General features: G+C 55.1%; 1 protein-coding gene across 11 annotated transcripts in view; it reads left to right on the top strand.

The window, feature by feature from the left end:
* The window catches only part of ZMIZ1 (zinc finger MIZ-type containing 1), a 241,271-nt gene that overhangs the window by 38,154 nt on the left and 179,534 nt on the right, over window positions 1-23,583 (top strand). For all 11 annotated transcript variants that reach the window (XM_078345481.1, XM_035267860.3, XM_078345479.1 and 8 more), the window contains one exon: window positions 11,939-12,051. The gene's annotated coding sequence lies outside the window, so the exon portion shown is untranslated. The remainder of the gene's footprint in view (window positions 1-11,938; window positions 12,052-23,583) is intronic.

Below are 23,583 nucleotides of genomic sequence, written 5' to 3'. Positions count from 1 at the left end.
ACCCAGAAAGTGTGTTGATGAGACCCAAGAATGATCGACAAAGGGGACTGGAGAGGTGCTTTGGCCTGGCTTGGCGGCAGCCCATGTAACACTACCTCACGGCAGGCATCGTGCAGGTGGCCGAGTGCCCCAGATTTTCTAGGACAGCCCTGGTTTCAGATCCTTCATGCATTGTTCTTGGGCTCCGCTTTGCAAGTCCTGGCTGCTGTGGATATAGCCCTCATGATCACGCTCTTTGATCATTTTCAGAGCGCTCACTCTTCACTGCCTTTGCATCTGGCCAGGGGATGGGACAACCCCATTTGCTCACTTTTTTCAGGTGAGGAAATTGAAGCCCAGAGTGAGCAAGTGACTTGCTTGAGGCCGCACAGCCAGTTAATGCAGAGATCTGGCCTGAACCCATGACACCCTTCTTCTGGCCACTTCACCTTCGACTTAGAAAGCTCAAAACTTTCTGCATCCTGGTATTGAAGCCTTATTCATTCAGTCAGCCTTTGTAGCCTAGTGGATTAGACCGTAGGAACCAAACAGCCTGCTTTGCATTTCAACTACTTCCTGGCCATGTGACTTTTGGTGAGTTCCTTTCTCTCTCTGTGCCTCAGTTTCTTCATTGATAAAATGGGAGTAAACGCCACATGGGGTGATTGTGAGAATTACCGGGTTAAGTATCTGGCTCACGGAGAGGGTTCTGGAGGGACCGCCGATGGTGTTCACAGAGGTGGATTGATCAGAGCAGCTCACAGTCTAGTGAATGTGACATGGGATGCAGATGTGTTCACCACGAAGGAGCGTTCAAGTGAATGGGTGAGGTCTGACGTACACTGAACCCCTCCTGGAGGTGGGCGGAAGGACCATCTCCATCACTCCCACACTATGTGGAGGCATTCAGAAAGGCTCCTCCATCCATGGACGATACTTGGAGCAGAGCTTGAAGGAGGCAGGGAGGGCACTGGCCCGACCCTCGCAGAGAGCAGCCTCCAAAACTACTCGGACAGAAAATGGCACTCACTACCTCCCACAGCTGGAGCATATGGGCCCTGCTGTGAGAAGAGGTGGAAAGACCCAGTGGCTTTGTCCCAGAGGCAGGCACAGAGTCCTGCCTGGGAGCCCTGGCATGGGGTAATTGTCTATTGTTTATTATCTAGTAAGCCAGCTCTCCACCTTCTTTCCGCCTGCCTGCCTTTCCGTCTTTCCTCTCGGCATCTGTCTGTGCAGCATAAAGAGCCCCTCCCAACACAGTCACCAGTGATCTGCTTCCAGGCTAGTGTTGACACCCCAGTCCACCCAGAGACCCATTTATTCTGCCACTGGGGCATAGGGCCCAGTTTTAATGATCCTCGCTCCACTGTGAGATACAGATGGTTGTATTATTAATAGTCATAATTAATCAGCATCCACAGAGGAGCTTTTCCCTAGGCAGCAGATCCTCAGGACAAGCAGCCCTGGGAGGTCCCATTCCAGTCCCCACTGTATAGACAGGGGAAGTGAGGTTGGGAGAAGCGGGAAGACTTATCCGAAGTGGAGCTGGGTATGGATCCCCGCTCAGAGCTCCAATCTGACGACAGCCTGCAGTGTTCCTATCTGGAAATGGTCTAGAAATGGACTGTTCACCCCACCCACCCATACCTAGGTCCTAGGGTGCCAATTGCTGAGAAGCTTTCAGCACTGGGGATGAGAGGGCAGTGCTCAGGCTGGTGGTGCACTTTGAGATCTCAGGCTGAGAGTGAGGGAAGAAAGGTGGGATGGGGAAGAAAGGCCTGAGGGAGACAGGACATAGTGGGCTGGCAAGACCTGGGTCTCATGGGGGTAAGGGTGGGGAGGTGGCCTTGGGTGGAGGGAAAGCCAAATACCACCTGTCTCTTCCTCATACACACAGATGGTGGGTCAGGGCCTGATGTTGGCCGCTTCTCTGTTCTAAGCTCTGCATCCCAGGGACAGTGATTTAAATGCTTGCAGCAGGCAGAATCCTGATTTATGGGGCTGTTTTGGACAGGCCTGAGTACATCAGCACAGCAGCAGTGAGGGGCTTCTTGCACAGTTCTGCAAGCCCACCTTGCTGCCAGCCCACCTGCTCCCCTGCCTGGCTCCTGGGGCTGAACACCACCAAGGCCCCTGTTCATGTGTGTGCACCTGAGGCTGTCCACACCCCAGCCTGCAGCCCATAAGCTGTGTTAGCCCAGCATGCAGGTGTGTGCTGCTCTTGGCCTGTGTGCAGATGAACACAGGTGTGTCCAGGCACACACGTATGTGTCTGCTTGCACTCTGCAGGCATCCATGTGCCCATGTCCTCTGGGCTGCCTCTCTCTGGGTCAGTCTGTTGGTGGCTCTGGGAGGTGGATGTCTGTTCACTGTCCTGTGTGTGTCCCAGCGTGGATGTGTACTGGTAAGGGGTGTACACACCTCTGTGCATGTGTCTGTGTGCACACGTGTGGGCGTGCAGCTACTACCTCATTCTGTCTTTTTCACTATGGGTGCTGTCCATACTCACATCCTTGCATGTAATACACACCCAGTGCCCAGCGTGGCTGGGCTGCCCCTGCCTGATTGTTAGGCTCACAAATAAGACTCTCTGCCATTGTAAATGAGTGTAGGAGTGCCCCAGCCCAGGAGTCCTGAAGGAAGTGGGGAGGGAGCCTCATCTGTCCTCACATCTCCACCTCACCTCCATATGGGTGGTGCTGGAGAGGGAAGGCTGTGAGGGAGGGATGTGGCCTTCCCCATACCCCCACGCTATGTTCCTCACCCGCCCTTTGTTTCTCCCCACTATGCCCACGCGCTCGCCCATATTCTGGGCCAGGCCTTGAGGGCAGCCCTGGCTCATGGGAAAAGCCCAGGCAAGAGTCAGGCAGCCCGGTGCACAAACGCAGGCCCTGCTGCCCTCATGTGGTCCCGGACAGCCCCTCTGCCTCTCCTATCCTCAGTGTTTTCCCACCTGCAAAATGGTCTTAGCAACAGCCACCTCATGGTGTTACTGTGAGGACTAAGGGGGTGCAGAAACTGCTAGAGAAGTCAAGTTCCTTCCCCCAGCAGACTTCAGTCTCCCCGTCTGTAGAATGGCAATGATGACCCTCACCAGGGGTCTCATGAATGTTTTGAAGGTCAGATGAGAAAAAGGTTCAGTGAAAGCTGGAGGGTGGTCTCCACGGCACTGGTTCCAGCTCTGAGCAAAGGAGATGAGGGGTGCTGGGGACTTGGCAGTGGGGGGGCATGCCGGGCCGGGGCCAGATGCCTGCATCCAAACCCACATGCTGCCACCCTCCGGCCTTGGGATGCAGGAAGCTTACTTCATCTTCGTCTGCATCTCTTATTATCCTTAGATTCCTCCTCTTTCCAGTAGCCATGTTCAGAGTAGTGTCGACCTCATGGCATGGTGGGAGGATTCAGGAGAAATGCGGGTGGCGCTTAGCACAGAGTTCGACGCAAAGCAGCTGTTCAAATCGGTGGTATTTGTTATTCTTGTTGCCGGCCTTATTGCCATACCGGTGGCCACGCGGTCTGGAAGCACAGGTGAATGCATGGCGGGTGGTGCATTCATACCACACTGGGATACCTGTTAGTGAGTTTAATTTGTGTTTCCAGGCTTGATGTCCATCAGTCCCGCCGAAGAAGAGTTCAAGCTTTTCTTGAACTTAGAGGGCTTAGAGGGCTATGCTGAAACTGGCAGCCTCAGCCTGCAAGAGGTTCCCCGGGGAAGGAGGGGGTTGGTGCTGCAAAGGAGCTGGCTCCTGGACTCTGGATGCTGTGCTCCCTGCAGCCGCCCAGCCCCGTGATAGGAAGCCAATAGTTACATTTACTCCTGTTTCTTTTGAACCACATGGTGGCTGCACCACAGCTGGCTTGGAGCCTCCGAAAGAAGGCCCATAGGGGACATGATGTCTTACCTGAGCCAGGTGAGGACTGCAGACCCCCACTGCCAGCACTGCAGTCTGGGGCTTCCAGTTTCACCATCGTTCCTGTAAGCTGCCTGGAATAAGGGCTTGAACTCATGAACTTCATGACCGATGGACATGAAGCGTGGAAACATGATGATACCGCATTAACAGGTATCCCAGTGTGATATCAATACATCATCTGCCATATATTCAACTGTGCTTCCAGATGAAGTGGCTACTGGCAGCGAGGGGCTGCTCGCACAGTTCTGCAGATGGCTGCCAGCCCACCTGCTCCCCTTGCACAGCTCCTGTGCACGGAGCCCATGAGCAGTCCCCATCAGCTGTGGGCTTCCCAGTCTGTGCCCAACTTAATGATGGCTGCTAGGGTCGAGTAGAGGATGCAGTGTCCCCATCCCAGCAGGGGCTTCACTGAAGAAACGAGGCCCTGGCACCCAGGCTAGGGCAGGGAGGAGATAGCTGGTAGACACAGCCAGGGCTGCAGGGGCTCAGAGGTCATGGGGTCCAGGTGGGCAGGCAAGGGAGGAGGCAAGCCAGGCTGGAGCCAGGCCTTGAAGGACAAAGAGGATTTAGCTCACCAGAAGGGATGGCATTCCAGAAGGACAGAAGTGTGTGGGCAAAAGTTTGGAGTCATTTCTGGGGAAAGGTGTAAGATGTTTGGCTTTCTCTGGCCACACAGTCTTTGCTCTCGATGGCCAGTGGCTGTGGGGTGTAGCAGATCGCCAGGGGTTGAGGTGGTGGGGGAGGCACACCCTCAGGCCTAAGCCAAGAGAGACCAAGTGGGCCCATACAGGCCAGAGCCTGAGACCTTGGCACCAGCTACTCAGAGCTCTCGACTCGAGAGTTAATGATTCATTTGTGGCCAATTTCTGCTGGCTTCACCTGGAAATTCCCAAGCTTGCCCCTTCCCTCAGCTTAGGGAGTTCCAAGAATACAGTTTCACTTACAGTTGGCCGAGAACATCTCACCGAGTATCCAGGGAATGGTTTTTAAAATTACAGCAGGTGTGATGTAGGTTAGCTATTAGGAAGAACGGAGCTAGGCCTGCGGGCTGGGGGTTGGGGTGGTTTGTTTGAGTGTTTGGAACGAATGTGACCAGAACTCGGTCTAGTGTAAAGTGTTGCAGCCATTACAAATGGGGAACTAGAGCTTGACCCAGAGTAGGACTTGGCTGGGCTGAAAAAGCAATGGCATATGCAAAGGCCCTGGGGCATGAACATCCAGGGCATGAGTAATTGTGGTATAGTTGGAGTATGGAGGGTGTGGACTTCTTGAAGTGTGGACACAACTCACAAGCACAGGACTCAGAGGACTTGAGAATTTGGCAGTGGGACGTGCTGGCAGCGGGGAGTCAGGGCTGGTGCCTGAGGCGGGGACAGGTGTGTTTGATTTGGGTTATGGGGTCACTTGCCCATTCCTGTCTTGATTCTGCTGGTCAGCAGACCTTCTTTGACAGCCTGCTCTGTGCTAGGTTGGACCTATGCTCTGCATGGGTCTTGTTCCTGTGTGGAGGCTGAACTAAAGGGAGGGGGTTACCTGTAGCAATTCAGGTGTGAGCGTGGGTGTGTGTGGGAGCAGGGGAATGGCTGATGACTTCAGACCCACTGGGCTCCATCACTGAAAGTTTCTGAAGCCCAAGTGAGGTAGCAGAGGTGTTGGGGTAGGCTTCAGGAACTCTGTGTTCCTGGCAGGCTCTGTGGACAGGCAGCCTGGAAACCACCCCTGCAGGGTAAGATCAGCGTGGCTCAAGGAGCCTGGAATATGTATCTGTCATGTGCAGGGGAGGGGAGCATACGAGGCCCAGAGAGAGGAAGGTTGATGGCGCAGCCCAGGCAGAACTTGGGGCCCTGTCTCCCAATCCTGGCTGATTGTACACATATACCTACCACTAGCCCATTCCTGCAGATCTAAAGACACTTTCCTGGAACCAGGCAAAACAGAGCAGCCTGATTGTCCGGGTCAAAACGTCTGGGCGTTTGGGGAGGGAGGGTTCCTTTAAATCTTTCACAACTTAGCAAATTTAATTTCTTCTGATTATTTCTTGACAGTCCCAGGCGTTGGTGGTAAACAACCGCTCTCCCCAGAATGTTTCCCTGTGACAGCAGCTTTCTCTGGCGAGGGTGCTATCAACACTTGGCAGCGCCTCCTCCCGGCTCCCAGCTCCTGAGCTCCTGGTCTCTTCAGCAAGGCAGCGAGTGAAGGCTTCTGAACAGCTTTCAGCATGCAGAGCTGGCCCTGTGTGCTGGGGCAGGGACGGGCCTAGCCTCTTTGTTCCCTGCAGCAACCTGCCTGGCTTCGGAGCCTCAAGTGGCCTCTGGTTGTGGATGGTCCCCAAGCAGCGAGGCTGGGTGGTATTAGGTGTCTGCTGGCTCCCACAGCCCTGGTGGCGAGGTCCTTGGCATGGCTCAGTAGCAGGAGGGAGCCTGTCTCCTGAGGGCAGCTCTGCCAGGCCTGTCTGTGGCCGAGAGACCGGCAGCATCCTGGGCCCACAGCTTCTGTGTCTGCGTCACACTGGCTTAGGTGTCCTGAGTCAGAGCCAGGAAATGGATCTGCTGTGCGGGGTGGAGGTGCCGCTGGCCAGGCAGCTGGAGTGAACCCCAGCCTCCTGCCTGTCCACACCTGGGGGTGCTGGCCTCGTGCTTCCCTCCCCTGGCTTGGCCTGAATGTGACCAGTGCCTGGAGGAGAGGCTGAGGTTCCAGCCTGCTCCACACTCCACTGTGTTGCTCAGGCCCCCACCCACCGGCTGTTTTTGGCAGGGTGGGTGCTCAGACACGGGCAGTGCCCTATGCCGTGCTTTCGCCTGAGTTATTCTATCACCTTTTTCGAGAAGAATGCCCTTTCCAACTTGTTGTCTGGGCGATTTTCTGCTCCTCATCCAAGAATGTACCCAAGAATAGCTTTTTTGGTGAAGGCTTCCCTGGCACCCCAACTGGCCAAGGCTGTCCCTCTTTCCTCTGAGCCCCATCTCCATTGATGGGTCCCGTGACAGTGTAGTATATTCACATTTGGAGCCTGTTTGCCTGTGTGGGTGCTACAGGACTGATCTGTAACATCAGCTCCATAAAGCAGGCTGGATTTAATTAAGGGGGTTCCTGAAGGCAGTGCTGGAGTCTCCCTTTGTTAGTGGTGTGGTGAAGAGGAGGCGGGAGCCTGGAAATGGAGAGAGGCTGACTTGTCGGCCTGCCCCCTGCCCCCGACTGCCTCCCAGGGCAGCGCTGCCCCCCTGACTGCTGGGGACTGAGCGGCCCCCTCCGTTTCCATCCAGCGGCAGCTTTCCCTGCCCGGCAGGAGCCGGCTCCCCAGGTTGCCGGAGTGATCACTCTCCAGAAAACACCCCAGTGGAAACTGCATGAATGATTGATAAGAGCTGAGAGCTGTTTAATTTTTTCCCCCTGTTTAATGGCTATCAATAATTTAATATGCTCTCTGTATGTTTTTAAGAAATAGCACCCATTTCGCCGTCTCCGGTTTAGCGGGCTAAATGATTTAAGTGTTGGAAATGTGCTCTGAGGATGGAGGTGGAGTGAGTCGGACAAATCTGGAGGCTGGGGGTGGGGGGAGGTGGGTTCAGAGCTAGCCGCGGCATCTTGGCCTGGGTGTGTGTGTGTGGTGTGTGGTGTGTGGTGTGGTGTGTGTGTGTGTGTGTGTGTGTGTGTGTGTGAAGGTGGGAGGGAGAAGGGAGGGAGGGAAGGGGTGGGTAAAAGCCAGCTCCTCTCTGCTAAGAGCAAGATAATTGCTTTTCCGGGGCCTCACTGAGCAGCAGCTGAACAGCTGTTAGCACCCCCCCCACCCCACCGCAGTGCTAAGCTTTTTTTTCTGGATTGCTCTGGGGTGCCCAGGGGGGCTAGAAAGGAGCTGCCACCGGCATCACCGAGGCCTGAGAATCTCCCCTCCCCCTGACATCTTTGCCCCCTTCTAAAGCTTCTAAATCATGTTTATTTTAACTACGCAGTAAGGCTGCTGCCCGAGTGGTGTCTTCCAGATGGGGTGTGGATGGTGGAGTGGAGTAAGGGACTCAGAGGGACCTGGTGGGTCATCTGCCAGTGCTCCCCCAAACTTTCCAGATGCAGACCATCACCTGGGAGGACTTCCTAAAAATTTAAATTTCTGGGCTGCCTTCCAGACCCATAGACTTCCATTCCCGGGGCAGAGGCTTGGGAAGCTGTGGGTTTAACTATCAGCCCAGGTGATTCTTATCAGAGAAGTTTGGAAACTACACATCCAGCTCTGTTCTGGTGCTTACAGCACCCACAGCACCACGTGGCAGCTCCCTTCTGCTTGCATGCCTCTGTGAATGAGGTACTCACCACCTCCCAAGGTAGCAGATCCACTTGTAGAAAGCGTGCTCGAGTCCAGAGCTGCTTCTGAAATTAGACTGTGACCTATCCGGCTGCCCTTGTGTGCTTAGAGTTCTCTCTGCCGCAGGATAGACCGTGTGTCCTGGGATCTGATGTCTTTCCCTCTCCCAGCCTGGCCACTTTCTGGCTTGTTTGGGCCTCTGTGTTGGGTAAGGAGCTTCCTCTCTTATCAAAGGGTCCTGGAGGTGGGAGGCAGGAAGGTGACAGGTGATGTGGCCTGCCTGTAGCGTGTGAGGTGGCCGCATCATCCGATAGTTGGTAAGCGTTATCACTGGTACAGTGGGGACCCCGAGGAAGGCAGAAAGAGGCTGGGCCTCAGCACCACCTTGGCCTGTTGGGGACTCCGATCCTCCCACAGGAGAGAAAACTGGCTCATCAGAGATCGTTGTGGCAGCCATAGCTCTTAGGTGACACTGCAGGGAACTGAGGGCTGGGGGGTTTCCCCAGAGGCCACATATCTATTTAGGACAGAGCTGGAGCTGCAGATGTGTGTGGGGCAAGAGGCCCTTAGCGGGGCGGCCAGGCTAAGGCCCTGGCTTTGGGGATCAGCTGAGGCCCCAGCCAGTCCCTCACCTGAGGTCAGATGGGGGAGGGCTTCCGCCTTCTCAGTCACTCAGGGCTGATGGAAATTCATGGGGTCAATACAGGGAGAATTTGGCGAAGCTGATGTCCACTCTGTCAGGCATTACAGCTCTTCCTGCTGTCTGCCCAGCAGTTCGCGTCTTTTCGCCAGAGGCTGCAGCATTGTAAGACTGCCATGGGTCTTGCCATTTTGTTTTCATAGAGAATTAAAAGGGGAGGAGTGGTACACATTTACTGGGCATCGTGGGCTACTGCAAAATGGGGAGTTATAATCACCCCCATAAACCCTGCACTCTGTAGCGCCTTGCTGCACCCCCAGATTCAGCCCCACCTTGGTCTCTATGGGAGAAAGCTGGGCCCCTGAAAGAGAATGGCCCCATTGGGTGCTGGCAGTTGACCCATCTTGTGATGGCCAGTTCCCTGTGTTTCCCATCCTCTCCTGAAGCCTGCTCTGGCCATCACAGTGTGGCTGAGGGTGTCTCGACCCTGGGGGAAGAGGAATAAGGTTGCCACCCAACCCTGATAGAGCCTCTGCTTGGAGAGGTCTGAGAGCTGGGGAGGCAGAAGAGAGACTTACACACCCTGGGGAAGACCCAGCCCCAGAGAGAGAGCTATGTTAGTATGGACACCAAGGCAAGGCCTGGGGAGGTCAGGGAGGGCTTCCAGGAGGAAGTGCCACCTGACCACAGGCTTTAGCATGGTAGGAAGGGGAAGGGCATCCTGGAGTGGAGGTGTGATGCAGCCTGTGGGTGTGTACAGAAGAGTGAGGTACAGCCTGCAGGACTGGGGATGGGCTACAGAGGCCGGCCAGTCAGGGCGGGACTGACCTGATTCACCTGGGCAGAGAGCCATGGAAAGATTTGTCTTTAGTTCCCATTGAAGTGTTACATTCATGCAGAGAAGTGTGTATCTCCTAAGTTTGTAGCCTGACAAATTATCCTGAAGGGCACATGGTTCTGTAGCTGCCAGGCAGGTCAAGAAACAGAGCATTGCAGCCCTGCTGGAGCCCCTGTGCCCTCTAGTCACTGCCTGCCTCAAGGATACTGACTGTCCTGACTCCCAGCAGCCTGCTGTTATCTCCTGCTACCCAGCAAACCACCTGAAAACTTGGTGGCTTAAAGCAGCCACCATTTATGAAACCTCACAATTCTGTGGTTTGGCTGGGCTTCCCCCCTGATTCCCTTGGGCTCATGAGGCTCCAGTCACCTTGAAAGTTGGCTGGACTGGAAGGTCCAGATGGCCTCAGTCACAGGGGCAGTGGGTGCTGGCTGTTGCCAGGGCAGTTACCCAGCCTCCAGTAAGACAGACACCCCCCTCCATGGCCTGCAGCTCCCAAGAGAGGCAAGGCCAGAAATGGCAAGATCTCTCGAGGCCTAGTCTCTGTAACTCACAAAATGTCACTCACACTGAATCCTATTGATCTAAACCACTCTCAAGGCTGGCTCTCTGCGGGTGGAGAACAGACTCCGCCTCTTGATAGGAGGAACTCCAGAGGACCCCTGCCGTATTTCATCTATTAAAAACGTAGAATCTTTATGCCCTTCTTGACCTTTATATAAATGGATCTCGTAAGTGCATTCTCTATTGTGCCTGGCTTTTTAAGTCAACATTATGTTTGCAAGATTTACCCGTGTTGTTAGATGAAGCTGTGGATCACGCATTCCCAAGCCTGTCCAGCAGTTTGTCTTGTGGAAACACCAGTTGACCCATTCTGTGGTTGGCGGCCATCTGGGAAGTTTTCATTTTCTGCATGTTATGAATGGCCCTGCTATGAGCATTCTAGCACATGTCTTCTGGTGAACATATGCACATTTTTCTGTGGACATGGAGTTGCTGGGTCATGGGAGAGGTCGCAGAGTAAGAGACCCTTCCAAACTATTCTCCAAAGTGGTGGGACTAGTGTGTGCCCTACCAGCAGAAGGGGGCTTTACTGAGGCCCAGCTGAAGATGGGCAGGAGGTTCATCTCATGGACATGGGAAGGGGGCTTCCCGTGATGTCCCTTCTGTCTGCCCTGAGCCTCAGGCCCCCCAGGTCAGGGGAAGTAGGGCCATGAGGCTGATCGTTCTGTTCTGATTGTGAGCTTTCCTGCTGCCCTTTCTTCACCCCAGGGGCCTCCCATTGCCTTCTCCTTTGTCCAGAAGCTGCCTTTCTGGCCGACCTGACCCTGGACAGTCAGGGAGGCCAGGAGTCTGCAGACACAGGAGCTAGGGGGAGACAGCCACACAGCCTCCGTCCCTGAGGAGGTTTGTACTTCACTCCAGTCTTGCCCCTTGCCATGGGCGGAACCCTTTCCCTCTCAGGGCCTCAGTTTCCTCATTTGTAAAATGACAGGAAAAGGATCAACCTCACCAAGTCTCTTTCTTCTTATCAACCTGACCCCATATTCTAGAATGGAACAGAGGAAGGGACAGGGGAGGCCTCCTGACTTCAGTCAACCGTGTTGTTCCTTTTGTTCATTGCACACTTTCACTGCACCATTCATCCATCAGGGAGTCCCTGTGGTCCTTGTTAACCAGCTCAGGGGACAGAGAGAAACTAGACCTCACTTCCAATATCCAGGAGCTGGGCCTGGAGCAGGAGATTGGCCTGTGCAAAGCGGGAGGAGGTGGGAGGAGGCAGGATTGGCCAGGTGCACAGCCCGCTGGGGATGAACAAGCAAGGAGGGGCAGGTGGGAGAAGGCTCCATGGAAGCACTTGAGCAGAGTCTCTCGAAGGCCAGGGGGCCCTTGAAAGACAGAAGTGGCGAGAAGCGCTCTGAGCGGGCCACCTGGCGTGTGCCAAGGCTGGAAGGCAAGGGATCTGGGGGGCTGGGCTGACTGGGGCCCAGTGGCAAGCGGGAAGTTTTGGCTGCTGCTGTGGTCCATGGCTTGCGGGGTGCAGGGCTGCTGGGCTGTTGCTGGGGCCTCAGATGTGACATTAAGGAGCTCACCTTTATTTGGCAGTGGCAGGGGTGCGGTATCCAGTGTCTAGGGGTAGCTCCAGGTTGGGGCGACAGTTCCATCTCCCAGGAGATGGCAGCCAGGATATAGAGGTCCCTAAAGTGGGTAAGGGCGTGCCCACAGGGTCAGAGCTTGGAGCTCACTGTCGTCTTTCCTCTCTCCCATAGGACCCACGGCAGCTGTGTTCTGATTTTGTACTGCTGCTGAGGCTGCTGCCTCCTCCTCCTCCAGACGCTCTCAGCAGACTTGAGTCCTGGTCCTTTGGCAGAGGCCTGAGCAGGTAAGCAGGATGGGCTAGCCCTCTGGTGCTTGTACCTGTGGATGCGGGGCAGACAGGGTGTGTGGGCCACCCGCAGTGTGTGGTGCTGTTTCAGGGTCCAGAGGGCCGGGGAGGGGATGGGGCTACTTTCTCTGTCTTTATTTCTTACTTGGCCTTTTCCTCTCAAAGGAAGCCACAGTGGAGGGTGGTGAGTACCCTGACCTGGGATCTGGACATTGGATTTTATTCTGCTGCCAACTCTCTGTGTACCCTTGCGTAGTCCTTTCCTTCTAGAGGGCCTCAGCTTTCTACTCTAGTCCATGGGAAAACAGTGATATCCTCTCACACGACGAGCACTTAACTGTATTCTGGGTACTGTGCAAAGCACCGTAGAGCTAGTACCTCTTTCAGCATCACAGCAGCCAGGTGAGGGCACTGCTGTAATCACCAGCATTGTACACGTGGGAAAACTGAACCACACTCAGGAAGCAGCTTGCCTCCTAGGGTTCAAGTCCAGGTGTGTCGCTCCAAGTGCGCCAGCCACTGCCCCCGGCCTACTCTGCCTCTGGCCTTGCTTCCCTCTCCTGGCTTCCTCTTGGGGGTGGGGATCAGGGCAATTATGGGTATGCTCAGAAGTGCCGAATCCTGTCCCAACTCAAGAAAAAGGGAGGGGGGCGTTTATCAGGTGACAGGCTCCTGGTGAGTCTGTGGTCATGACCCATTTATGATGTGATGTGGCAGGAACCAGGCCTGGCCTCCCGGTGCCTCCAAGATGGCAGCCAGGGCCCCCTCTAGAGGAGGGCTCTGTAGGCTGAATAAGGCTTTCTTTCCCTCCACCCCTCAAGTAAGTTTTCATAAGCTTGTATTAAACACTTACTGTGTATTAACTCCTGCATTAGGCACCGACTACAGTGCAAGGGAAAGGTGCCTGTCCCACTCTCTGCTCTGTGGAGAAGCAGAGAGATCCCAGTGATGTGCAGTGGTGTGGCAAGCTCCATAACAGTGGCGTGGAGAGGATTCAGAGGATTGGGGTAGAATTCTGGGGAGGTGACCCCAAAGTGAGCTACAGTGTCGGAGACGGAAGCAGTAGATGGGGTGGAGCCTGCCGGATGCGCATGCTCACACAGACGTGAATGGCAGTTTGTGCACAGCTAATACACACAGACGTGCAAATGCGTACTTCCTCACAAACATATGTACACAGATGTTGCTTCTGCATGCCAGGTGAATGCACGCAGATAACACTTGCATGCACGTGCTTGCTCACATACACATTCACAGACTCATGTTGGAACTACACACAGATACGTAGCTCTCACAAGCACATGGCATTCATACACACACAAGGCAGGGTTCGTTCCAACAAGAAGAGGCAGTTCCCAGGTTGATAGCTGTTCACTGGCAAAAGCTTCCAGCAGCTCCTGGGGGACTCTGGGCAGCCTGGGTGGAGGCTGAGCTGCAGCTGTGTGTGTATGTGGAGGGTATGTTTTATTCACAGAGCTTCCGTCTTGATTGCCCCTTGCCTATCTCTCCTTGGCAAACTCACTCCTGCAAATGAGATGTCATACAGACTTGTTTGACCCCCAGCTTCTCCCTTCCAACGTTTGCTCTGTGATACCTTCAGTAGCTGCAGTAACCTCTTGCATTATAGAATTCTCTATAGTGTGCAAAGCCCTTTCACACCCTTGAGAGCTCTTGAAAGGCCCTATTCCCATTTGCTAGATAGGAAAACAGAGGTTCAGAGGTACAACCACCCTAAGTTCCTGGGCTGAGGTCAGACCCACATCAGGCAGGGGTATAGACAGTGGCAGCAGAGAGTGGTACCTGGGCTACACCCTCAGCCGCCTTGTCTTACAGCATTTTGGAAGACTGGCTTTTCCCTTCTGGTACACAGCTCCAGCCCCTGGCCCACGAGAGGTGTGTGGGTTGCTGAAGAGGGCCTGGTGGAGCGTGGAGGTCCAGCCAGCTAGAGTAGATACGAGCCCAGCGCTGCTTTTCCCCACAAGTGATGCGACCCAGTTCACGCGGCTTGGCACACTAGGGTCAGGTATACATGGCTCTGAAGCCTGGGGCAGAGATGAGAGGCCCGAGCTGGCCTGGGCTGCAACCGCGGGCAAAGGCTGGCCCCAGATGAGAGGGTGTCATGTCAGGGGCATGACAAACGGTTCCATATGGATGGCACTTCAGAAAGACACTCAAAACACACTTGGTGGTTGAGTGTGGAGGACTCTGGCGTGATTGCGGCTGTAGACTGGGCTGAGGTGTGGAGGTTTTCCAGCTCTGCTACTCCTTTCTTTGTGGTTTCTGATTAGGGACTTCACCTCTCTGTGCCCCATTTTCTCATCTGTAAAATGGGGAGACTATCCCTCTAGTTGTTAGGGATTCAGCAAAGTAAGCCAGGGCACTCTCACAGCCGTTCCTAGAGCGTGGTTAGTGCTTTCTGGCACTTTCTAGCATGTGGGGTGAAGGTGGCAGCAGCAGGAGTGGGGAGGGGCAGACTCCAGAGCTGTGGGCACACAGAAGGGTTTCCCTCCAAGGAGCGGCATGGTTGTGTGGTCTTTAAGAAAAGGTGGAGAAGGAGATCGGGGATTGGGGTTGGGCTGGATTTGGGTTTCATACCAGGCAATCCCGAACAGCTGTTGCTCAGAGCTCTGTGGGCAGCCACCTGGGTTGAAGGCTGTGCTGTCCTCGCCAGCCCCTCCAGCCCCTCGTGTGTGGCTTTAGGCTGCCAGCATGTACACCCTAAGTTGTCAGTCAGCAGACTTCCAGGGTTACACAGGCGGTTTGGGGCTGGCTGTGAAGACCTTGAATGCCAAGCCCAGCTCACAGCAGGCCTCGCCAGAGCCCAGCCCGTGGCCACACGGAGCTGGGATTCCAGGGTCCGCATATGGCATGCCTGTCAGTCTTCAGCGCCAGCTGAGAACGCACATCTCTCCTCCCACTGCATGGAATCTGTGGCCTGCAGCCCAGGCCCTCCACCCCAGCCTCTGCAGCCTGCACTGACTCCATAACACCGCAATGCAGCCTGGAGCTGGAAATGGTTTGCAGCTCATTGCTTATTCCTGCTCAAGGTAGGATGCCCCTCTGGGTCAGCATAGTTGGGCTACTGTCCTGGCGGGCCCTCTGAGCAGGACTTATGTTCAAGCTTCAGTCCTTTCACAGAACTGCTGTGTGACCTTGGACAAGTTGCTGCCCTTCTCTGAGCATCTGTTTGTTGGTCTGTAAAATCAGAGGATTGGGGTGGGTCAGGGATTACAAACTGCAGTCTTCAAGGGAGTCAACAACCCATTGAACTTGGGACTTATCCTTTTGTATAAATGAGAAAACCCAAAGCACAGAGAGGCTAAGAAACTTAGCCAAGGTCACGCAGGTTATTAGTGGAGCTAGTACTCAGCCCAGTTGTATCTGACACCATAATGTGTGTTTTCTCTACCACATCAAAGTGCCTGTCATAGGTGCTCACGTGTTTGCTGGGTGGGTGATCCATTCTCTCCGTCAGCCAGGTTGGGGTTGAGCACTTCCTCATGTTCCCACACCATGTTCCTCATGTTCCCGCTGGTGTCCAATAGTGAATCTGCAGTTGAGCTGGGAGAGCGCCGCCCCAGGTCCAGAGGTCTGAGCAGAGGTCACAGTCTCTAGTGCAGGGTTGCTTGGTAGGTGCAGCTCTTTCCTCATGCTGGAGGAGGCAGCCAGGGAAGACTGCCTGGTGGAGGAGGAAGGTGGGTGGGGGCCCTATACAGAGTGGAAGAGTATGGTCTTTCTGAGGTCTCTGCACAACTTGGTCAGGGCAGTCCAGCTGGGGAGGAAGATTCATTCAGCCACAGCTGGAAGCAGGAGCGGAGGCAGCCCCTGGGGGCCTCGAACTCTGGGCCACAGAGTTTGGCCATGATCCTTCAGGGAGTGGGGAGCCAAAAGAGACTGTAGAGCAGTGGCAGTGCCTTTGTAAGAGCTAGGAGGGCCGGCCTCAGCCTCCAAGCTGGGGCAAGGGTGAGGTGTGGTCAGTCTAAGACCCAGCTCACCCAGGAACTGTGGCAGCAGGAAGAGCAGGGTTGGGGGCTTGTCTACTGGCCGGACCTTCAGGCTCCACCACGGCCCCTTCAGCAACCCAGGCACCTCTGCTGGGCCAGGCACTAGAGCTTTCTACCAAGAGGGAAAAGCCAGTCTTCTCAAATGCTGCAAGATAAAGCGACCGAGGGTGGAGCCAGGTGCCACCATCTGCACACCTCCCCTAACCCCATCTTCCATGGGCCTGACCTCAGCTCAGGACCTTGCAGTGGCCATTGCTCAGTGACTCAGTGGGATCAGAGAGGCTCAGAGACCAGCCTAGGGACACACAGCATGCTCATGGTGGGGACAGAGGCTAGAGCAGGTAGGCAGTGTCTTTCCTAAGAGAGGTGGGTCTGGGTCTCCCTCTGGCTCTCCCAGAGTCCTAGGGATGCCTTATGGATGGTGTGTGCTTGCTCTGGTAGGTGTGTGAGGCTGTAAAGACTTGCCTGGGTGTTACTTACTGAGGGCTCTTCTCCCTCCCGCTGATGGTTGCTCCCTTGTCTCTTTTTGAGCTCTGGAGTTTGTCTATCTCTGTTTCATGAGCCACACACCCAAGCCACACATTGGGGTAGAGGACAGCCTTGCCTGTGCCCTGTGCTCCTAGCTCTGAAGCCTCAATGACCTTGCAGCAAGTAATAGACACTGGGTGGGGCCACAAGGTGGGATCCTTACTGGAATGAAAACAAACCCACAGCCTGTCTCATGTTGGAAGGAATGGTCTTTAGAAATCATTTTGCCCACCCCACTCATGGCACAGATGAGGGAACTGAGGCCCAGGGAGAGGAGGGCATGCCCTAAGGTAACCAACATGGTGTCCCATCAGGCTTTCAGCTGAGTGCAGGGCCACTCTAAACTGCTTAGTCTACAGGGGGAATGCAGAGGCTGTCAGGGGCAGGGACCAGCAGCAGCACTGATAGGAGCCTTCTATCTGCAGGAAGGCAGGACTGACCCCAAGGGGCCAAGGAAGTTCTGGGGACCTATGGAGAGCCACCCAGAACCAGGGCTGAGAGCTGCGCGGGAGCCCGCAGACCTGGCTCCATGGAGCCACGTTTGCATTCTGCCTCCTGCTGTAAGAGGTTCACCACTGTGAGCAAGGGCTTATCCTGTCATCAGTTTACCCAGAGAGCCCCAGTGAGGCCTGGATTTGCAGACCTGATAGTCAGGGCCAGAGACAACGTCTCGGAATCAGGACCTGGTGTGAGATTGACAAGGGGCAAGCGGGTGAGGAGGGCAAGTGGACTCAGGAAACCCAGGGTTGCCCTTTCCCTCATCAGCCCCCTGCCAAGGGCACAGTGGGGTGTCCAACCGACTCACAGTCTGGGAGGCTGCTGACTCACGGTCTAGGGGCTGTGAGGGCCTTAAGGGTCATGGAGAGCTTCCTGGAGGAGGTGAGTGCCAGCTGGGCCCCAAAGAATGACCAGACTGTGAACTGAACTGAAAGTATTCCACGCAAAGGGAACAGCCGGGCTAAGACCCTGCGGCAGGCACACTGTGGGCAGATAATGGGGGCTTTGTGGAGGCTGGGCCTGTGCAGTGCAAGAAATGAGGCTGGACATGCACCGGGGGGTGGAGACAGCAGAAGGAGGAAGGTTATATTTTGCTTCTAACTTGCTAAATGCCCCTGAGTAGATCACTGCCCCACTTTTCTGCCTCAGTTTCCCTTGCATCTCCTCTGAGCTTCAGGCACCTGGGAGCCACGGCGGGGAAGTGCCTCAGTGAAAGTCCGCTTCTGGAGGGTGTGAGCTGGTGCTGGGGATCTGAGGGAAGGATGGGCTTCCTCATCTGACTCAGGAGGCTGCTGCTAGACCCGGGGCTTCTCCCCTGTGATTTCTGGTGTTTGCCAGGCTGGACCAGCCTGGGAGAATGAGGGATTAGGTCCCTGGGGCAGCCCCCACTACGGACTAAGGATCTGGCTCCCCGGGTAAAATGGGAGATGTGCCTCCCCTCTCTTTTCTGTGACCAACTCCCTCCTTCCGCCTCCATCCCTCCTGCTGGGGACGTGGAGGGGACAGTATTCCTTCCCAAGGCTGTGCAGGCTGAGACCCTGATGCAGAGGAGATGCCATGCCAGTGCCAGGCCTGCTGCCAGCGCTCTGGGTGCCTGGTGCCCTCTCCGGTGTGGCCCCTCCCCGTAGCCCTGGGCTTGGCCCAGTCTGTGTTTGCAGAGCCTCCACTGACCTCAGCAGCCTCTCTCTCATGCCTCTCCTATCAGCAGAGCGCCAGCCACGGGCTCCTTGGACTCCAAGTCCCAGGGATTGCACAAATCCCAGCAGTTTGCACAGCGGCCAGATCAGGCCCCTTCAGCTTGGGCTGGCCCAGGTTCCTGCTTGGGAAGTCTATTCTTTTCTGGAATAATAAAGCAGCCACCCCACAGCAGGGGGTGGCAAGCTTCTCTTATCTTCACAACCCTTGACTCAAAATATCAGGTGGGCTTGGAGGCGGGGTGGTTTCCAGAGAGGGAACTAGAGTCAGAGAAGAAAAGGCATGAGACTTGGCCAGGATCACACGGCCCAGCCAGGACTCCAGCCAGGCCCCTGGTCAGCCTTTTTGGACTGAGCCAGGGTTTCCTGTTCAGGGCCAGGAGGCAGGTTGAGTCCGGAGCAAGCCCTTAGCAGGAGCTGCTGGGGGCCAGCAGGAGAGGCCACCAGTCTCTGTCTTCCCTCTTTGGCTCCAGCTGCTTTAATTGGCTGGGGCTGCCAGTGGCACTGACATTTACCTGGTGGGAAGGAGGGCCTCCTCCCTCCTGAATTGACATGCTAAAAATAACCGGCCCAGCTTCCCAGGGCCCCTGCTCAGCCAGCGCCCGCCTGCCCCGTCAGCGACCTTTTTCCTGGGTGCTAGAAGCTAATTGCTTTGCAAACCTGCAGTTCCTTGCACTGAGAACTTCCTAGGGATTGGGCAGGAGGCATTGCATGCTCAGCTTCTGAGTCTGAAGAGGGGTCTCTGCAAGCCTCCCTCCTTTCCAGGTAGCAGGGTGATGGGCTCCTGCCTCAGCCTTGGTCTCCCTCCCCTTTTCTCCCTGGGTGCAGTGCCTGTCCAGGTTGGCCACTCCACCCGTGGGTACGTGAGCTGCCAGACTTTCCCCTGCTCTCTAAGAGAGGGGACTCTGCCCCTCCTTGGAGTTTTTAGTGCTCACCTATCCTTGCACCATACCTGACCCAGACATATGTGGCGTGGCCCCCGCCCTCATGCTGGTGTTCATCCTGTCACAGCAGCCACCAAGAGGAGCCCAGGCTTTGGAGCTGGACACGTTTAGATCCAGCTGTGCAACCATAACACATTTCCAAGCCTCTGTATTCTCATCTGGGAAATGGGCGTGAATCTGACCTTGCAGTGTTGTTGCAGAATGAATCACAGTGGGCAGAACATGCCTGATCAAGAGCTGAGCCCCTGGGGCTAGGAGGAGGCCTGTGCACATCGAGGGGTGTTCCTTACCCAACTAAATTAGATTGATTGGACCAGCAGGGGAAGACCCAGGCTGAGGATTAGGGACTCGGCCTCCCTGAAAACAGGCGATGCTTGCTTATCCCAAGGGCACCTCCAGAGTGGCCTGCCGTGTTTGTCCAGTTCTTGCCCTGGGTCAGTGTGACCAGAACCATGTTGACATTGGCCGACATCTCCCAGGCTTTGGGGTCATTCCAGTGGAAAAAGAAGTGGTTTTCAGCACTCTGTGCCTGGCAGTTGTGAGAGCATGGGCCGTGCTTAGCCCTTCCACACCTCAGTGTCCTTTTCTAAAAATGGGGATGATAATACTTCCTTCCCTGTAAGTATTGTAAGGATTAGAGTAGCAACATATGCACAGCACTGAGAGAGTCTGGTGCAGGGTAAGCACTTCGTGCGTGTTAGCTGGTACTCCTAGTAGTAAAAATAGTCCAGCAGTTGGGAGTAATAGCAGTGGCCACCTGCCGTTTGTTTGATGAGTTTTATCAGATGCTGTGCGGATACTAAGCACCTCACATACATTATTTAATGTCACTCTCCCCGACCTCCCAGCAACCATACACAAGGAACGGTTATAAGCTCTATGTTCCAGATGAGGAAACTGAGACACAGAGAGTGGTTGAACTGAAATCCAGAGTTCAGCATCATCCCCACCAGGGTGGCCACCGTCCAGTTGGCCTGGGACCATTCGATTTTAGCATGGAAAGTTCTGTGTCCCAGAAACCTGTCACTTGTGGGCAAACCAGGATGGTTGACCACGCAAGGCCTGCCTGAGTCCACCGGTCCCAGTCCGAAACCCACAGGATCCTCTCCTTGGCTCAGGGGCTTGCTGGTGCAGTCGGCCCCTTCCCACACCTCATAGACCTCCTCCCCCAGCCAGATTGTGCCTGCCCATCCCCCAAGGCCTGGCTCCAGTTTCCTCTGCAGCTTCCTCTCTTCCCTCCCCTCTGCCAGCAGGAGGGGCATGAACACCTGGTGGGCTCTTTGCTCAAGGCTGTGACTGCAGTTGTCTGATGGACTCTGAGCTGCCCCTCACCAGGACTCAGTCTCCCCATTTGCACTGAGGGCTTTTGTGGCTTTGCTCCCAGCTTTCTGGAGACGTTCAGGAAACCTCTTCCTTCAAAGAGGAAGAACAGAGCAAGCCCCTGCCCCCAGCCCTGGCCTGGGCATTCGGGAGGGATTGTGCCAGCCCTTTCGGTGCAATGATGGAGCACACTGCTGACAAAGGAGAAAGGTCGGCAGGGGACAGAGCGGAGTTGGTGGCAGATTGCTGGCCTACAGTGCCCTCCCCGAAATCAGGGCCTCCTGGGAGAGTGACACAGTGCTCCCAGGGCTCCTGACTCAATTCATATTGATGCAGACGGCCGTTGGTTCAGTGAAGCTGGGCATCTAAGCCCTCAGAGGGCTGCAGGAAGATGCCTGGGTTATCCTTGATACTTCACTTTCCCTGACCCCCACATCCAACAGTCAATTTGGCCCCCTTAACCGTCTCTGGATCTGTGACCCCCCTCACCATGCCACCCCTGCTGATGACCATCGACCTGCCTCTGAATACCTGAGGCCTTCCCAGCCCTCCACTCCTCTCCCTGGCTTCCCCATCACCATGCCTAAAGTCAGAATTTTCAGGCTGATATTAAGACCCTTCCTGAGCTCAGAGAGGCTGCCCAGGCCTTCCCTGATACCAGCCTGCTTGTGCCCTCCACCCTCAGACCCCAAGGTCATGTGGAGGGTCTGGGGACACCCCGAGTACCAGGCCCAGCTCCTTCCAGTCAACACTCCAACCCTACCCAGTATGCAGGGCTGAGCCCACAGCAGAGCTGCAGCTGGGTGCCACATGGATGCAGTGCCCCCTCTGTGCCCTTCTCAGACTCCCCCTTAAGCTGCTGCCATGCAGTTGCCCAGTGCATCTTATGCCCCAGCTCCCAGTAGACGCCGTTGTCTGTCTCCCCAGTTCATATGCAGGCCAAGGCCCAATGATGGCAGGAATGTGCCATGGTTGGCGCATAGGCGCTGGGGCCATACCTATGAGGGTGTGATTCCGGCTCCATCACTGATTCGCTGTGTGACCTTGGGCAGTCACTTCACCTCTTGGTGCTTCGATGGCATCATTTGTGAAATGTGGGTAACAGTAGTCCGTCCTTCACAGAATGGTGAGATTCAATGAAGTGACACTTAGAAAGTGTTTGCAGGGTCCTGGAACATTTTAAGGATCAATAAAGTCAGCTCCCATCAGTCATCATCAGGCAGGTACCATACCTATGAAATGAGCACCATCTTCCAAATGGGGCCCTCCCAGTTCTTAGAAGGGTCCTTGCATTTTTGCCCAGATTGTTCCCTCTTTGTCTTCCTCCTGCCCTAGCATCCCCCGACACCCCCGCCTGACATCTCCTGAGACCCCCAGGAAGCCAGTCTGCCCCAGCCTCCCATTCTTGCCTAACCCACCCCATTGCCATGGAATGCCTTCAGGCTATGGCCAGGAGTTCTTCCCATGCCCCCCACAGCCCTGCACAGGTGCTCAGACCACAGTGGATGCCTAATAGGAATTTGTTGAGTTGAACCAATATTCCTCAAGCAAAGTCACCTCCAAGAGCAATGCAGCAATGACCAGCCAGGCCTCTGGGCCCATCCACAGGCCACTGAGGACATACCTGAGACCAGTCCTGCGCTGCTTCATGCAGGGGGACAGCACATGCCCACTCTGGCCTCCTTGGTGGCAGGGGCTTGGGGGACAGGTGGGGGTGGCACTGGGGCTCAGCAACCACACTAGAGGGTTTTTCAGGGGTTCACTTCCCTGTTCTCTGAGCTGTCGTGCCTGTTTTTTTTTTTTTTTTGCCTCAGTCCCCACCCCCACAGTTCTCTGTTAAATTGTGTTATTATATTTAAACAAATCAATTCCATTGCAGAGTTTTTCCTGTCCTAATGATGAGTTTGCAGCACAAATGCCATTGATTTCTCGCAGCCCTGAAAACCAGTTGATGAATAGCACCAGGCTTGTCTTTGGAGAGGCACTTAGAGCAGCTCTGCACGGCCCCCTCGGCTTCTCCCCTGCACTGTCCCCCTCATTCACGACCCCACCCCCCGCTGCCCCCTGAGTTGGGGCTGAAGTTGTGTGATAAAGGGAGACCCTCCTTGCCGATCAGGGCTGGATTGTCATCGAAAGGGGCCTGGCCCCTGTGCTGGTGGAACAATCATAGTGCAGATTTGTATTGATTTTGGCCAAAGGCAGGAGCGCAACTTACAGAGCAGAGAAGTGGTACGGTGTGATCTTTGTCTTCCTTTACAAGTTCAGAGCGCGTTTCTGAGAGTGATGGCAGATAGCAGCTCAGACACCATTTCTAGACCTTGCCGGGCTGCTGAAAGACCTTTGAGCACTGCTGTTTTAAAGGGAAGCTCCGGAGGTTTGAGAGCTGTCTGCGCTGGGGAGTGCAAAACTTCCCTTTGTGAAATCCTTCAGAACCTGCAGTGTTCAAAGTCACGGTTAAACCACTACCCAGGGCTTTGACTTTCAGATCACTGCCACCTGCCCCGGCTTCTCTGAGCTTTCTAATGATCCTGGGGCTTAGGTGGGCAGGTAATATTGTTCCCATTTAGAGGCCGGCAGACTGAGTCAGGGTAGTGACTGGAGAGAGGGAAGGGCTGCTTTTCCACTCCAAGCCCTGAGTGCAGCAGCGGCTTCCACGTCGCCTCCTGCAAAGGCAGGGAAGCTAGTCTGATCACCAGCCTTTTCGGCGGGACTTTCTGTCTGTCTGAGCCCAGGTCCGCATGCAGGTGTCTCCACTCAGCTGCTGCCTGCGGTACACCACACAAGCCTTTGTGTTGGGCTGGAGTGAGGCAGGAGGGAGCAGTGAGGACTGTGGCATTCTGGAGAGTCTCTGCCCCACCTAAATTCTTAAAAGTTTAGACAACCCATGCTCATAAAAATATACTACATGGGGTAGGACTGGGGACCGAATTTGCTGCCTCTCCCCTATTCAAATTGAAGACTTTGTTTTGGAGACTACAATGTGTGGCCCAGAATTGGGAATGGCTCTTCAAGGTCACAGCACAAATCAGTGGTGAGCTGGGT

Source organism: Callithrix jacchus, chromosome 12 (assembly GCF_049354715.1).
Source record: "Callithrix jacchus isolate 240 chromosome 12, calJac240_pri, whole genome shotgun sequence".
NCBI classification, from domain to species: Eukaryota; Metazoa; Chordata; class Mammalia; order Primates; family Cebidae; genus Callithrix; species Callithrix jacchus.
The sequence above is the reverse complement of the archived record's forward strand: the minus strand, read 5'-3'. Positions and strand labels throughout refer to the sequence as shown.